Genomic DNA, 16,888 nt, shown 5'->3' on the forward strand with positions numbered 1-16,888 from the left:
GTTTTAAGAATTCTCAGAGTCCTAAAATATCATGTTTATCATATTACTTTGGTCCGGGAGTTACAACCTGCACATTTCCAACAGCGAATTGCGTTTTGCCAATGAGCCTTACAGATGATACAGAATGATCCAATTTTTTTCAACTATGTCCTTTTATCTGATGAGGCTAAATTCCAAAATGACTAGGAACTTAATAGGCATAATTGCTACTATTGGACGAATGAAAATCCTCATTGGCACAGAACTGTGAATCACAGGAGGCGTTGGAGCCTGATGGTTTGGTGTGGAATCATCAATGGTTATTTGATCGGTCCTTGTTTTGTTGAAGAAAACGTTAACGGGAATAGTTATTTACAGCTAATAAGAGATCAGTTACCTGCAATGATGGAAGATGTTGATTTATACACGCGACAAAGAATGTGGCTTCATCAGGACGGTGCAGCACCACATTTCGCTCGAATTGTACGGGCTTTTTTGGATGAAAACTATAATGGTAGATGGATCGGACGAGGAGGTCCAGTTAACTGGCCTGCAAGTTCACCTGACCTCACATCCCCAGACTTTTATTTATAGGGCTATTTGAAAAATGTTGTTTTTGAACATCAGCCGACAACTAGAGAAGACATGCAAGATCGCATTCGCCGAGCATGCGCTGCAATACCAAGAGAAACTTTGCTTGGCACTGTGCGCCATTTCCAGAGGCGGTTCGATTTATGCCTACAAGCAAATGGAGGTAACTTCGAACATTTGCTTCCAGGTTAAATGAATGATATTTAGAATATGCTTAATAAATGACTTCGTAAATAGCAGACATAAGTTGTATTTGACCTTGTAATCCTCCGATACAATAAAATAAACATTACAATTTTACTTTGTTCTAATTTCGAACCTTGACCCCACTCATATTACCTTATCTAAATGTAGAATTTTCCGCTCTTTTCGAATCCGGGGTCAAAAATAGGGGTTTCTATTTAAAAAAACAAAGTTGACCTTCAAATGACCTTGAATATGACATTAGAGGTCAAAGGCAAGGTCATAGGGATATGTCCCCCTCAAAGTTGGGCAACTTTCATCTGAACTATTTTTCGCTAACCCCCATAGTTTCCGAGAAAATCGACTGGGTCATTAAAAATGGCCCACCCTGTATATATTTTTTTAAATCGCATATTTTTCTGCTGAAAGATAGATTTTCCGCCGCGCATGCGCAGTAATACGTTAATTTGAATTGCTAATCTATCCTACGAAAATCTTTCTTTTCTCTATTTTTAGAAAGTGTACAAATTCCAAAAAAGCATTTTTCTGATGGTACAAATTAAAATGAAACTAGTGGTATTTTTTACTTTTATGATAGATATCATTTTTTTACCAGGAGGGTACAAATTCCAAATAATGAATTTTCGGGTGGTACAAATTAAGACGAAGCTAATGGTATATATATATTTTTTTAAATCAATCATTTTTCTGCCAGGGTCGTTTCGATCCCACCTAGGGCCCAGGTGAAATCAGCTGATATACTCTTCGAACAGTGCTCACTAGATAGGTCTGATGCGAGCTATATAGTGTAGGCTATTATATTGAGCCAATGAGCCAACGTCGTAATCTTCTTGACCTCTTGTATACACTTTTCATGCTGTTAGGTATCATGGGTCGTTCAAAATTATTTTTTGTGCTTTTTAAATTAAATTAGATAGAATAGATTAGAATTAGAATATTCGAATATAATAATAATTTTGCTGCTAATATAATAGACATTTTCAAAACAATTCGTTTTCGAAAATTAAATTATGTAGTTATAGTTAAGTGTTCTAAGATTTTCATTGCTTTCGTGTTTATTAGTTCAGCTATCTATGGCAGTATAATATTTGGAAATCTTATTTTTAATTCAAATTCAGTAAAAGTAAGTAAATATATCATGAATTAACTTAATTTATCAATATCACTTAATTAATCATAATACAGAATTTAATATTATGGTAATATTGTTGTAACTAACAATATTCCATGACTATCATTATATACAAAAGGCAGTCAGATTTTATACATTTTCTAAAAATAAATTTTTAGTCTAGTGTAGGAAGAGATCTTCTTCAAGAAAACATAGTGCTAAATCTAGTTAGTAGTATATTTTTTTGCTTACTATTTACATTTTTAATAAATTGATTGAATATAAAGTCTAATATACTAATGTATTACTGATGGAAATATATTTCGACATTATTTTTAAGAAAATAAATTTAAATACAATAGCTGTGCATAATATTTAAAATGTTCAGTGATAAATGAATAATAACTTTTTTAGCTTATTTTAATTATCAAACTTATTTTAATTTATCTTATTTTAAATTATTTAGATGAAATAGATAACAATAAGTATTTTGTTTATAATACTTTAGTAAATTATAAAAGATTTTTATATTATATACATTAATTTAAAAACGTATATTATAGTTGATTTAAGGTTGTATAAATATACTTCAGTCGTAATCATTGAAATTGATATATTGAAGCAATGAAAAAGAATATAGTTTATTGAAAAAATAAGTTATTTATAGTTATATATAGATTTTGTAGTTGATACAAAAATAAAAAAATATTAATCAAACATTGAAGTAACTCTCATAAAAATATAAATTAAATTTTGCTCTAAGTTAAAGTATAAATTTATGTAAAAAATTGAATAAAAAAGTAAATATGTTATTTAGCATATTTTGAAAAAGTTCTTGAGTAATAAATAATAAAACTTTTATTTAATTATTTATTTAGTATGATATTATTTTTAAAAATAAGTCGTCATGATTTATCGGTTGGATTTTAAGAATAAATTTCCATCATTAGGTTCCTTGGTTATTTGACAATTTATTCTTAAACAAGGTTGTAATTATGATTGTCAAATATCAGTAGCAAAATACATTGGAAAAGAAATCTATTTGTACAACTACCTATTTTATAAAAAAATACTTAGAAGTTTGCAACATTATTCAATAATGAAAAACTCAGAAAAATATAAATTATTAAATACTCACCTTTATTTATTCTTATAAATAATATAGTGAGAAATATAAAGGTAATGAATCGTAAGTACAAATTTGTAAATACAAACATTGTACAAACGGGTAAATACAAATTACCCATTTTGTGATTCATTACATGCTTGGTTATACTGCTATGGGATAACACTAATTGTACTTTTTATTGTCAAAATATATTCGAATAATTAGAAGTTTTTCTTACATATAATGATGATACCTATTGTTAGGTCAAGTGTCCTTTGTCAGATCCCCTAATAATCACTCAAACAGCTTTTTTAGTTGATAGATGTCAGAGAATTTTGAACTTTTTACTGCAGCATTTCTTAGCAAAATATATTCGAACATACAAACATTTTTATTGTATATAATGCTTACATCTTCAAACAGGCCTGTAGGTGTGGGTGATTCAAGAAAGATATAAGTATTATATAATAGAAAAACTTCCACACCTTCAAATATGCTTTGCGAATAAGAAATGCTAGAGTAAAAAGTTGAAAATTCGTCCAAAATGACCGATTCTAATGGTTAATGGTTGCAGGGGTGGTTATTAGGGGATGTGACAAATGAAACTTGGCCTGTAATAATATTATAGATAAATAAAATCATCATTTGTTCAAATCTAATTTTCTAATAAGAAACGCTGCAGTAAAAGTATAATATTTGTTGAAAACGATAGATACAAACTGTTGTATGCATGGTTGTTAGGGCATTCAAGAAACAAAACTAGCCCTATTTATAGGTATGAGGGTGGGTAATAAGTCATTAGAACATTTAAGAGATAACGCACAAGGTATCACGACTCATGTTCTTACAGCAAATATCACTTCTAACTAGAGTACTGTAAAAGTTTGAGTCAGATCCATCAAGTTGTTCCGTCTTTATTCTTGGTTACAGTAAACAACTTTTGCTTATCTCTTAACAATGGAAAAAAGTGAGTTCCGAGAAGTTCATGGCGTATTCGCCTATATATTTGCTACTGTTTATAATTGGGTTGATGAATTTAAAGGTGACTATCCATCAATAAAAGATGAACATCTTTCAAGAGTCCTGTAGAAATGAGTACCTCCTAAATGATAATCAAAATCCACCACACGGTATTAGGTGATCGAAGAATAAAATTATGTGAAAATTGGAATGACAGAGATATCAATTTCGCATGTTAAATTCGACACGAGAAAAATGTCGGCATAATGGGTGTCGTATTTGCACACAGTGAAGAATAAACATAATTATGTAGTTGCTGCTAAGGCCCTCTTAACGCGTATCCGCCGTAATCCGAACGACTTTCTGCGACAATTTATACCTGTGGATGAAATGTGGATACACCACTACACTTTCGAGATGTAGAAATAGTGAAAATAGTAAATTATTTAAAGATGAACAGGTTCCAAAGAAGACACAGATGGTTAAATCGACCGGCAAGGTTACGGACTCTATTTTTTGGAATGCAAATGTAATTATAATCGTCGACTATTTAGAAAAAGGAACAAACTATTACTGGAAAGTATTGTGTGTCGTTATTAGACCGATGAAATTAAAGGAAAATCGTCCTCATTTGAACAAGAAAAAAATTATGTTTCATGAAGTCAATTTACGAATACACAGTTGCGCAGTTTCAATGACCAAAATTGAGAAATTGAAGTTCGAATTAGTGGACCATTTATCGCATCCACCAGATTTGGATCTCAGTGACTTTTTATTTCCAAACTCAAAAAACTGGCTTGCCAGACAGCGACTCATATCAAACGAGAAGAAAATGACACAAATAAATGGCTATTTTAAGAAACTCTTAAAATCATATTTTAGAAAAACTCAAAGGATATCTGAAAAAATGTATCGAGCTAAAAATAGATTATATTGAAAAATTCAGTGATATTCAATATTTTGATCGGCTGTAGGTGTGGTTGTAAGAAGATTCGAAAAATGAAACTAGTTCTACACAAAGATATTATTAGTATTATAGACAAAAAAAATTATACTTCGTTCTAATGTATTGTGACGTCGGGGTCACTTTCAGGTATGCTTGGAGTAAGCGTAGACTTAGGGTCGCTGGCTTGCGCGTAACGCAAAAATACATAACGTATTTTTAATCCACATATTAGTTCTTTTGTAGTCTCTCTCTCTCTCTCTAGTTTCATAAATTGTTTAATTTTTAGTTGTGTGGCAATTCCCTTCTTCAGGTCCATGGGGAGCAAAGTCGAGATTTTCCGCATTGGTTGAAGAATTTTCTTGAACAAATCAGAAGACATAATTGTTTCATCGAACTATCTTTATTTGTTTCTGAAATATTTGAACAAAACCATTTCTGGGTGGGAATTTCGGAACGGATTTCACCCCCTAAGATTGTGTATTAGCAAGTATGAAAAATAGATGTCTTATCTTTCAATGTACACAACATACAGTATCATCCAAATCGACGACATAATCTTGAGGTACCTTCCTTATTGGTTTATTTTACAGTAATTCATTGTAATTGATGTAATTCAAATGATTTTTTCCCACTTGGGATTGGGGTTGCATATACCAATAGAATCCACCACTTTTTCATTTACTTAGTTAATTAATCCATTAAGGACCATGCCAAAACAGCATGAGACAGCGCTAAACTAACTATGCCATTCATAGCATAAGAGAAAAAAAAAGTACCCGTGTTGTTTCTTTTGCCATTTGCAATTGTTTATAAAAATTTATTTAAATAAATTACCAAAAAAAGTTAATATTTTTTAAAACTGATTGCGGCAATCGATTCTACAGGAAAAAATATGACAAAAACTTATATAACGTTTATCCAACACAACTGAAGAATTTTCGAAAAATTCAACTCAAGAAAGACAAACTAGCGAAACGTTGTCGAAAATAAATTGAGTTAACCCTTAACTTGCACACCTCATTTTGGCCACGTAACTGCTCGGTGGGGTAAATCTACCCCAGCCCGAAAAACATCGAATAAATCAGAGAATTTTAGATATTGTAACGGGGACGATAAATCTGAAAATGAGAAATTTATTTAAGAACAAATTCCCACCATGCAGAGCAAACCGCCGCTCCGTTAAACACGTATGTTAGTACGTGTATTCGCCTTAACGTCAGATGATTTATCCTAGTTGTCTTCTAGTAAACGGAGTTGAACTCACCTTAAGTCACGTGTCTTGTGACACTCGTTGAGTTTTAAGTGTGAGCGACTTTACACCTAATCTTCTTAATCCCCTAGATGTAATTGGATTAAAACCTAAGCCTTTTCCAATTACTTAATCTACTAGGAAAATCAAATGACGAAAACGGCGAATAAATTTAACAGACTTTAATTAATAAAAAATCACTACAGTCTTTGTAGGGCCGAAAGACTAACGCTCGCGAATAGGATTTTACAATTAACTATTTTCAGTGAGAAAGAGAGAGAGAGAAAATTCGAATTATACCGCGAACTAACGCTCGGCGCGAATACAAAAAATAACGCTATCACGAATATACAAAATATCGAATGTATTTTGTATCGCTTAATATGACGGAACGTGCACCTACCATGCGGTGCAATTACGGTGATCAGCCGTAATTGTTGTTGCAAAAAATCTCAACTGCCGCTGCCCCTCGATTATCAGCTGCGCTGTCTCGATCTGCCTCAATATATCTTTGTTGCTGCTTCTGTACTGCTGCCATTATCTGTCACGAAAATGCCGTTGCACTCACGCACGTAATTGACCAAAGAAAACTTTATTCGGCGAAAAAAAAGTGCGAAAAACAAATCGGCGGTAACTCCCGTTCACAGCTGAGGCGTAACTGCCTATTCAAAAGATCGCGCGCCCCCTCTGCCTCTTAACTATTAGAACTAACGCGCGAGAAGCAGAATCGCGAACGGTACGATTAATTAAATCGACTACCGTTGCAATATTTTGCTATGAAAATTTTTTCTAGTATATTTCAAACCTTTTACTATAAAAAAAATATTCAGGTTAACAATTTTTAATGTTACACACACTGAAAAAAATTGTGGAAAAAAAAAAGTTTTATTTATTGTTAAAAATTGTCTAGGGTAAATCTACCCCACATAGCAGTTAAGGGTTAAGATAGTTTTTGTTTATGTATTGGGTGTCACTCCTGTATTTCTTTGCTTTGTAATTTCGCAAGATAAAATAATGAATGTTACAAAATAGCATTAATTTTAATTGTAAGAGAAGCAACTACTATACTTTTAGAAATAAAATTAAATTTTATTCATCAATTATTGGATATAAAAATTACAATAAACAGTATATCATTTTAAAGCTAAGTTTACGTAAAAGAAAATAAGAAAATAAACTTAACCTGTTTCGTGGTTTTAGCCTAAATTATTTTTTATGGGAGCAGTTACCTCTAATTATATTAAAGCTGTGATCAGTAACACAGTCAAACGATATATCATTTTAGAAGTTTGTGGCAATGTGTAATACATATCTTTCATTAATTTTGCAAAACTTGTATGCTTAAGTAATTTATTTAATAAAATCATTATAATTTTATTTTTTCGAAAAATCATTGTGAAAAAAGAAAAAAATGTATACTTTTATTTATTGATAAAACATTTTAAAGGGATGAAAGCCACTTCCGGAAGTTCATCATTCCTCTAAATTTTTTTTTATATTATCATTAACAGTTATCACAAAAAGTCTGAAGTTAACTCAAAAGATTTACGCAGGGAAATAATCTTTTTCTGTTTAACATATTTTTTTACATGACTCGGTTTTATATTTATTATATTGTATATTTTCTTATAATTCAATATCTTTATCGCTGTCATAGTCGGACTGGTCATCATCCATAAAAAAAAAAATATTTAAATAAACAACATAAACTATTTAAGTAGAATTTAAGCATTCGGATTCAAAAATTCCAAAAAATTTGCATAAATAAATATTCCACAAGTTTTACAGAATTTCTCAATAAACAACATTTGTAATGCTAACGAAACTAATGGATATAAACGTTTACATTAATTGAAATGCTCGTAACTTGTAAAACCATTAATCGAATCATTAGCTAACAAATTGCTTCTACCTGACCCATTTACCTGCATTTTACAGTTAAATCATTAATAAATGAATTTTTCAACTAAAAATTTTTATCTCATTGAAATTATATTAATAATCGTTTTTAAATGATAAAAATACAAGCACTGTGGACAAAAATTCTAAATTTACTCTTTCCTTAAAAATGTTCAATTGTTTGTTCAATCTCTTCATCAATCACGTAAAATGTCAAAAATGCTCAGTAGTATGTAAGATATGAAAATGAAAAGAAAAGCGACGGTTATTGCGGAGCGCATTTCTTTCACTTTAACTTCTAGTACTTTACAGATCATCTACTTTACTCACAATTAGAAGTTTACTTTAAAATGTAAATTTGCCAATATTTTTCGCAGTTTTGTCAGCTTCTGATGATTTTTTCAATTCTTTCACTGCTTATTCTCACCATCCTTGATAATTACGTAACTTTTCAGCTGTGCACTCAAACAGTTTTTATAGTTTTAATAACCCAATGAGTGTCTCGACTATTTTTATCGTCTGAATTCACAACAGGTGATGCTTGATAATAAGGTACAGTAGATAAAGCATTACGTATGAAATTTAATTTAATAATTTTTAAAATTTTAGCGCGTACTTTTTTATATCGAGGTTAGTCCGTGGTCGCTTCATTAAAGCTATTTCGAATTTTTTATTTTTTTATTTTTTTGCCACTCACATATGGCTTAAGATGGAGACTATAACCTTTACTATGCAGATTTCAAATAAAGTCCTTTACCTAGAGCAATGGTTTTTCTTGTTTTTTTTATCTAGTAGCTGCTTTACCCGTGTTCACTGTTTTAGCTGTTAAAGAAGTTTCTCCAGCAAGAACTCCAGTTGTACTTAAACCAGTAAATAATGAAATTGAAGAAGGAAGAGCATAAGGAATCGGTAAAATACGTGGAATACTTACGCTTACCATCTGTCTTTTTGACAGCGTTCATGGGTATTTCAAAGTCGATCGAATGATGAAAGGCGACTTGTTGCTGAGTACAGTACTTCTCGAAGCTGTATTAATAATTTTTTTCAATATAGTAGGGTATTACCTACTTTTTGACACTCCTTGCCTTTTATACCTTTTCCTCATTTCTTTTTGATTCTTTTTGATATTTTAAGATCATTTCCAAACATACTTTTAACTTTCAAAGTATTGGCTACAGCAAAAGGAGCTGGTTTCTCACCAAAAGTAGTGTCTTTAATTTGTACTTTCTCCCAGGCTTTTATAGCTAAAATTTTATCTGCTTTATTTCTTAGGGCAATATTATGACAGTTTTCAGGTTAAGCAATATTGTACTGTTTATATACAGTATTTAGTTGATTTATATCAGGATCACTTGAAGTCAATCGTTTCTTCAGTTTAATTCCTGGTCCGCAGTTGGTAACCAGGTAAATGTGCTTCAAAAGGTAAACTATGGATGAGCTTGTTGCCACCGCTGAACTGAAACGCGGGAAAACCAATTGTTTGCTGACATTAATTATCCATCCCATTAGACTAAGAATTGAAAATGTCTATGTGTAATCCAAATCTTTTAATCAACCTAAATATAAATTTTTAAAGAACTTATTAGAGCCGATAGAGAGAGTGAGAGAGTACAGTACTTTGCCTTTAACGATCATCAGATAGTCGTTTCACTTAATAAAGCACGACTACAAACTTTATTACGATTTTTGATAACAGAGCCACTGACGAACAAGATAATGTAAGAGTATTTTTTTATATGAGATGACATACAAAATCGATAGTTTTTATCTTTGTCAGTCATACGTTCGTATTCCAAAGTATTTCATCAGCGGTAATGTGAATCTTTTATTTTTATTTCAAAAAGATGAAATAAATATCTAGTATGTTTACAATGATCGTATCAATTTAGAAATGCCGCTTAAAAAATTCAGAGATTTGTTCGAAATGCTAGATGGGATGATGTATTGAAAAAGACGTTGAGGTAGGGAATAAATCGCTTCAGGGAGTATGGTGGGTACGTAGTTAGTCAGTTGAGAGAACGCCTCGACTTTATATTGACTCGCTTAGTACCAATCGTAAGTTTGGCAACGTCGCGCATATACTCCGCTCTAAACGCTCAACGTACGTCTGCTACCGCGTGTATTTATTATGCTTGCGGGCTAACCTATAAAGGTAACCTGATGTTATACAGACTGAAAAAATGAGTGAGAAAAATAACTAATGTTATTTCGTAATAATTATTATTTATTTAATATAATAAATAAAATGTTTATTAAATTAATAAATGTGGAGTTTTTTATTAATATGATATAAAAAATTTTTTATTAACATGAACAGAATAATTTTTAATAAAAAAGTGAGCTTCGCTGTTCAGAAGTTCGTAGCGTCATTCCGAAATCCGCGCCTATACCGAGGCACATGGAGTACATGCGACGTTGCCACGTCGTCAATTCACTGACGAAAATCGTAAATTTACGATATAAATTAGCCAATATCTTTTGTTACAGGCTCTGATTGATAGTTTTGAAAGCACCAATGGATTCAGTATTTATTTCTACGTCCCTTAGAATTTTTTCATAATTTTCTCATTTTTGAATATCTTTATAATAAAAAAAACAGCGTTTTCCCATAAGATCACATGTTAATTTTAAACATTAATTTCTCGGGTTTGAAGCTCTGAAGGGTCACCAAACTTGAACCATAGCTTAAGTGAACCATAACACACATTGTGTCCAAATTACAAGCAATTCTCATTTTTAATAGTCTTAGCCACCATACTCCCTTAATAATTTGAATATCAACAACTTTATTTGCTATATAACCGCAACACGAATTAAATATCGATTATCGTATGCCTGCGTATGACGATGCGCTCAATGGCTAGCACACACTGAGACTCGGAAGGGCGCAACAGCGCCGTTGTTCAATTGAATTAACGGAAGTGGGCCCGAGGTTAGAGGAACGACCAGCCATGCGAGGAGAGTGTGCACGGTGGCCATCCCGAAACCAAACATACCGCCCGTCTCGTTCCCAGAACGAAACAGCCGTTATGCAGCAGTGGAGTCTGCAGGTAATGCGACGTCCGGATATGATGCTGTCAGTGGAAGTCACGCTAGCTTAACAATCGGCTGCATATACTCGCCGGTGGCTGTCCGTACAGTGGCAGTCCGAACAAGTCCATCGGCTCCAGGGTGAACGGCAACGACGCGTCCCATCGGCCACTGTCCATAAGGGTGGAGAAGTGAGGCGTCGACGATCACGACGAAGTCACCGACTCTGAAGTTCAGCTGGGGACGCCTCCACTTCGGCCGTTGTAATAATGTCTGGAGGTACTCTCTGCTCTAGCGTGCCCAATAACGATCTCGCATCCCCTTGACTAGGTCCCAGTGCGTGGAATGCTCTAGGTTAACAGCAGGATCGGCAGGCTGGGGGAGAGAGGTGCTCGAGGTGCCAATGAGGAAGTGACTTGGTGTGAGCGCATCATGGTCGCTTAAATCGCTGGATGGCGGAGCGAGGGGCCTGCTGTTGAGAACAGCCTCCACCGAAACCAAGAGCGTCGAGAACTCTTCGTAGGTGAGTCGCCGGCGCCGGGGGTCGGCGACACGGCGAAGATGCATCTTAGTTGACTTGACGACGGCCTCCTACAGTCCACCGAAGTATGGTGCAGAAGGTGGGATGAAATTCCAGACTATGCCCTCGAGGGCAAGGTGTCCTTTGATGAGTCCCCAATCCATCTAACCGGCCTTCAGCAATCGCTGGAGCTCATGGTTAGCACCGCAAAAATTTGTGCCGTTGTTGCTCCAAATCTCCGCGGGACGGCCGCGCCTGCCTACGAACCGTGTGAGGGCTCATAGGAAACTAGCCGTGCTGAGATCACCAGCCAGCTCGAGGCGAATGGCCTTGGTGCTCATACAGATGAAGAGGGCGATGTATCCTTTGAAGCTCGAAACTCCGTGTCCTTTGGATCACAGCACTTGGAATGGGCCGGCGTAGTCGAGCCCGCAGCGCTCGAAAGGGCGTGAAGGAGTGGTCACACGAGCAGCCGGTAGTGGAGCCATGCCCTGGGTAGCGGTGCGAGCGGCAATGCGAGCGCAAATTGTGCACTCTTGAATGTGCCTCTTCGCTAACACCTTGGCGTTGATGATCCAGGCCTTATGGAGAGTCCAGGCGTACGTGGCACGAAACCCTGAGTGAAGGCTGCGCTCGTGAGTCCAACGGATCACCAGCTTGGCTAAATGGGAGGAGCCGTCCAAGATAGGTGGGTGCCGCTCATCATATGGTAGGAATGAATGGGTCAATCGTCCGTCGGCACGGAGCATCCCGTCATCGTCGACGAACGGAGCCAGTGGACGGAGAGTACGGTGGCGAAGGAGATCACGTGATGGTGATCAAATATTGGTATGCTCCTGGGCGAAGGTGGTGGCTTGAGTCAGTTTGACGCAGTCGATGAAGGTTCGCCTGAGCTCGGCGGTCGTTGGTGGCATCATGGGCGCCAGTAGAGGGTTCGAGGTGACGCAGCGCTTGCGGCGGAACAGCCGACGCGTACGAACGGTGCCGCGGAGAAGACTTGAGAGCGATGAGAAACGGTCAATGTGATGAGGCGTGAATGAACGAGTCTGAGTGGCCGCACAAAGGATTGGCAATTGAACGGCAGCTTCATTGTTGGTGGGCGGTGGATGCGGGGCGTGATCGAGCGAGGAAGGCCAACGACTCTTATCGTCCGTAAGCTAATGCGGGCCGTTCCACCACAGTTTGAATGACTCCAGTTTAGAAGCGTCTGCGCCTCTGGACGCGATGTCAGCTGGATTGTACTTTGTGGGCACGTGGTGCCAGACGGCCCCAGAACTGAACTCGTGGATCTGGGCAATATAATTGTCGACCAGCTCATTGCTGACGGGCTTGTCCGATCGGACCCATGACAGCACGATTCTGGAATCACTCCACAGGTGACAGTCTGACAGAGGGACGCCGAGGGCGCGTGCCAGTGTGACGAGCAATCGTGAGGCGATGAGAGCGGCTCTGAGCTCGAGCCTCGGAATAGTCATCCGTGCGGGCGCGCGAGCGGGAGGCTGAACACTGCAGATGGAGGCCAGCTTAGTCTTAGGCTCTAGTAGGCCGACTGTCGGCCGCCCGCCGTCCAAGGTCGTACACGAGTATACGACGCTGGCCATCGCGCGATGACTGGGGTCGGAGAACGCGTGAAGCTGGATGGATTGACCGGGCATGTATTCAAGCCAGCGAGGGATGACGAGGCCACTCATGGAACTCAAGCTGCCCCTTATCGTGTCCCACTTGTCAGCCCAGATCTGAGGAAGCTCTTCGTCCCAGGTGAGTTTGGCCCTCCAGAGGTCCTAGATGACGAACTTAGCCATGAGAGTGACTGGTGCCAGCCACCCTAGTGGGCCGAAAACTCGGGCCAGCTCGGCCAGAGCTTGCCTCTTGGTGAGGAGTGTTCCCACCTCGGCTGCAGGAGACAGGAACTTAAATTGGTCGTCTTCGATTTTTGCCTATTCTAAAAAATGGATCAGAGAATCTGTATTAAATTTTGTGTGAAAAACAAAATAAAGTGCATTCCGAATGTTGACTGTGGAATATGGTTAAGCTACCCTGGACCAAAGCACGTTTATCGGTAGTACAAAATGTTCTCAGAGGTCCGAGAAGATGTGATCGTCGAACAACGTGCCGGACGCCCGAGCACAACAACAGAAGAAAACATTGATAAAGTGAAGAAAATAGTATTGGCCAATAGTCGAATTACCGTTAGAGAAGTTTCTGAGGATCTAAACATATCAATTGGCTCATACCATTCGATTTTAACCAATGATTTGGGAATGAGTCGGGTCACCGCGAAATTCCTGCCAAAACTACTCAATTTCGACCAAAAACAGCATCGCGTTAACATTGCTCAGGAAATGTTGGACTCGGTCCATGACGACCCAAATGTGCTCCAGAGGATCATAACTGGTGATGAATCATGGGTTTATGGTTATGATGTGGAAACCAAAGCTCAATCATTCCAATGAAAACTGCCGCATGAGCCAAGACCGAAAAAAGCGCGCCAAGTTCGGTCGAACGTGAAGGTTTGGCTCACAGTTTTCTTTGGTTACAGGGGCGTGGTGTATTATGAGTTCATGCCAAAGGGTAGTACGGTCAATATTGAATATTACTTGCAAGTTATGTGTAATGTGCGCGAAGCAATCCGCCGTCCGGATTTGTGGAAGAACAAAAACTGGATTTTGCGCCATGATAACGCCCCTGCTCACACACCGTTGCTTGTGCGCGAATATTTGGCCAAAAACAACACATTAATGGTGCTGCAGCCACCGTATCCCCCAGAACTAGCCCTCTGTGATTTTCCTGGTCATGGTTTGCTTGGCAGGATTCTTCGTGGCTTTCATATTCATCTTCAAACTCGGCAGTATTCTTTTTCGCTTTAAAATTTTTGCACCACTGACAATATGAACTTTTAATAAGAATGTCTATCACTTTGCCCGTATAGAACCAATCATAGACATTATTCCAAACAAAGATGGAAAACCTCGTGTGTACCAAGATCCGTTGCCTGATACTGATAAATCAATGTCTTTGCCATTAGGATTGGCTTTTTTGTTAGCTGCAATTTCTTCTCTGCATGCTTTCTTCATAAAAAACTTGGCCATATTTTTCGCCGCACAGTATATATTTTGTAATATCGTTTGATACGCAGTTTTAGTTAAAAATTCTGGAAAATTCATTAGTGCACAAAACTTCTCTACACTTTTCATGCCAATGTCTAATATACGCATTATTAATACTAAACGTTAATTGATTTCGTAACTCTTCCCAAGCATTTCACAAGAAAGTATGTGATTAGTCATATTGCAAGTATTACATGTTACGGCTATGTTAAATCCAAGATCGCGTTTTTTTGCAACTTCAAAGACAAGTTTTGCATTGCAGTTTACGCATTTTACAAGATTTGAAAGTGCAGAAAAAACCAAAAATAAATTTATAACTCGATGTTGACTAGTGTCATTTTTTGGTATGCTGTAATCTTTTGGCGTTTTGAGTTTTTTCACCAATGCACTAACTGTACTATTGTCGCACTCCACTTTACTTGGATCATAATGACACTTCCTTTTTTTTCGGTCTATTTTGTCCGGGATAAGGGCTAGATCGTCTTTTCTTTAGTGACTTTCACTTTAGGCATTGTGATAAAAGAAACTGATATTTAAATATCACACAGAAACAGTTCACTTTTACGTGCGCACAGGTCGACGTTCAACGTTCAACTGATTTAAAATTGCTGCTACTCCAAAACTAATAGTGAAATAATGCTCCGAAAACGTAAGAAAGAAATATAATACATTCTGTAATACGTTAATGTTGAATATACAATAAGCAAACCCATCTCAGGTAGGTACAACACTTTACAATGGCTCAAGGGGTCGAGCGCGTAGCTGCCGCTGTGTACCCTTGTGAAACCGACTTCTACCTGCTTCGGTTAAAATTGCATATCTTCGTTAATAATGCTTGGATCTTTATAAAATTTGGAGAGAATATTTTTGAAATAATATTCTTTCTGAAAATGTAATAAAAAATCAATTCTTTGACTGGCGGGTCCCTTAAAAAAGAACCCAGCTAGTTTAGAAAAGACATTCAGTGAAACTTTTAAATCTGTAGTTGAAGCTTTGAAAAGACTTGTAGCATGCAACTAATCAAAAAAATTATGCTATTGTTATAAAGTAATGTGATTTTCGTATCACTTATAATAATAATTCGAACTCTCGTATCTAGCTAATGAGTAAGAATTTGTTTCTGATAATTTTACTCTACTTGTTGATAAAATAAATAGATAAATCAAATGTACTCTAATAATAACAAATAAATCAAATATATATATATATATATAAACAGTACAATGTTTCAGGGAAAGTCAGACGATGCCCTAGTTTCTTATGGTGCGAATTGTCCCATAAGCAGAGCTAAAGTCTTTCTTGGATAGGATACAATTCGGCCCAAGTTTCTTATAGCGCGAGATGTTCTATAAGTCGAGCTCGAGTTATAAGGAGGGAACAGTCTTGCTCAGTTAATCACAATGAGAGAAAGAACTTAGGTATTAGCCAAGTTTATTCAGACTCATGCGCTCACCTTGCAAGGCTAGAAGTGAATGCTAGCCTGTGCAAAGGTGGGTGTATTTATACACAGATTTTCCCGCTTATTTTTGCAGGAGAGATGTCATCGAATATTCGAGAAACATTCGCGAATTTTGAGAAATGAGTTTTCTTAATTTACACGTAAATAACCATTAACAGTAAGCTTTTAACACATGTAAACTTTACAGAATTTGTTATTTGTTGATTTTATACAATATCCAATTATCGCAAATAGTGTCGTCAAAAGTTATTAACTAATAAAGTTAATTAACGTGATATTACAATATTTACAATAGAAAATTATTAAATTTTTATATAACTTTATAATTGATTAATTTCGGAAGTATTTTCTAAAATGAAATATTTAAATTAGTTAATAACATTTGAATGATAACTAATTTTTCATATTTGTAACGGTTTTTTTCTAATCTTATAACGCAATTATTAGATTAATTATCTAAGATTCACAATTCATAAAGTTATCATTATTAAGTTGCGACGGGGGAGAGGGAGGGGAAAAATAATTGACAGGTATTTCTCCGGTCTCGCACTGTCGCCAGCGGCGCGCAGTCAGCCGAGAGAACGTATGCAGCTTTTATTTATTTCGTTGGGCGCCAGCTACCGTGCTCTCGCGTTAGGAGAGCAGGTAGCGCTGCAGCGTTGGCTGGTTCGGCGTGGTCCTGCTGGTCACTGTGAGGGTCGGGTGGTTTCCCCGCTGCCTCCCTC

At 36.5% G+C, this 16,888-nt stretch overlaps 1 protein-coding gene across 2 annotated transcripts in view; it reads left to right on the forward strand.

Moving 5' to 3' along the window:
* Window positions 1–1,551: 1,551 nt before the first annotated feature.
* Window positions 1,552–16,888, forward strand: part of LOC131668484 (abl interactor 2) — a 335,854-nt gene continuing 320,517 nt past the window's right edge. Inside the window, exon 1 of one of the 2 annotated variants that reach the window (XM_058942708.1) lies at window positions 1,552–1,897. The gene's annotated coding sequence lies outside the window, so the exon portion shown is untranslated. The remainder of the gene's footprint in view (window positions 1,898–16,888) is intronic. The other variant, XM_058942699.1, reaches the window with a different exon arrangement.

The sequence above is a fragment of the Phymastichus coffea genome, unplaced genomic scaffold (genome assembly GCF_024137745.1).
Source record: "Phymastichus coffea isolate CEN01 unplaced genomic scaffold, Cenicafe_Pcof_1.1 PCOF00006, whole genome shotgun sequence".
NCBI lineage: Eukaryota > Metazoa > Arthropoda > Insecta > Hymenoptera > Eulophidae > Phymastichus > Phymastichus coffea.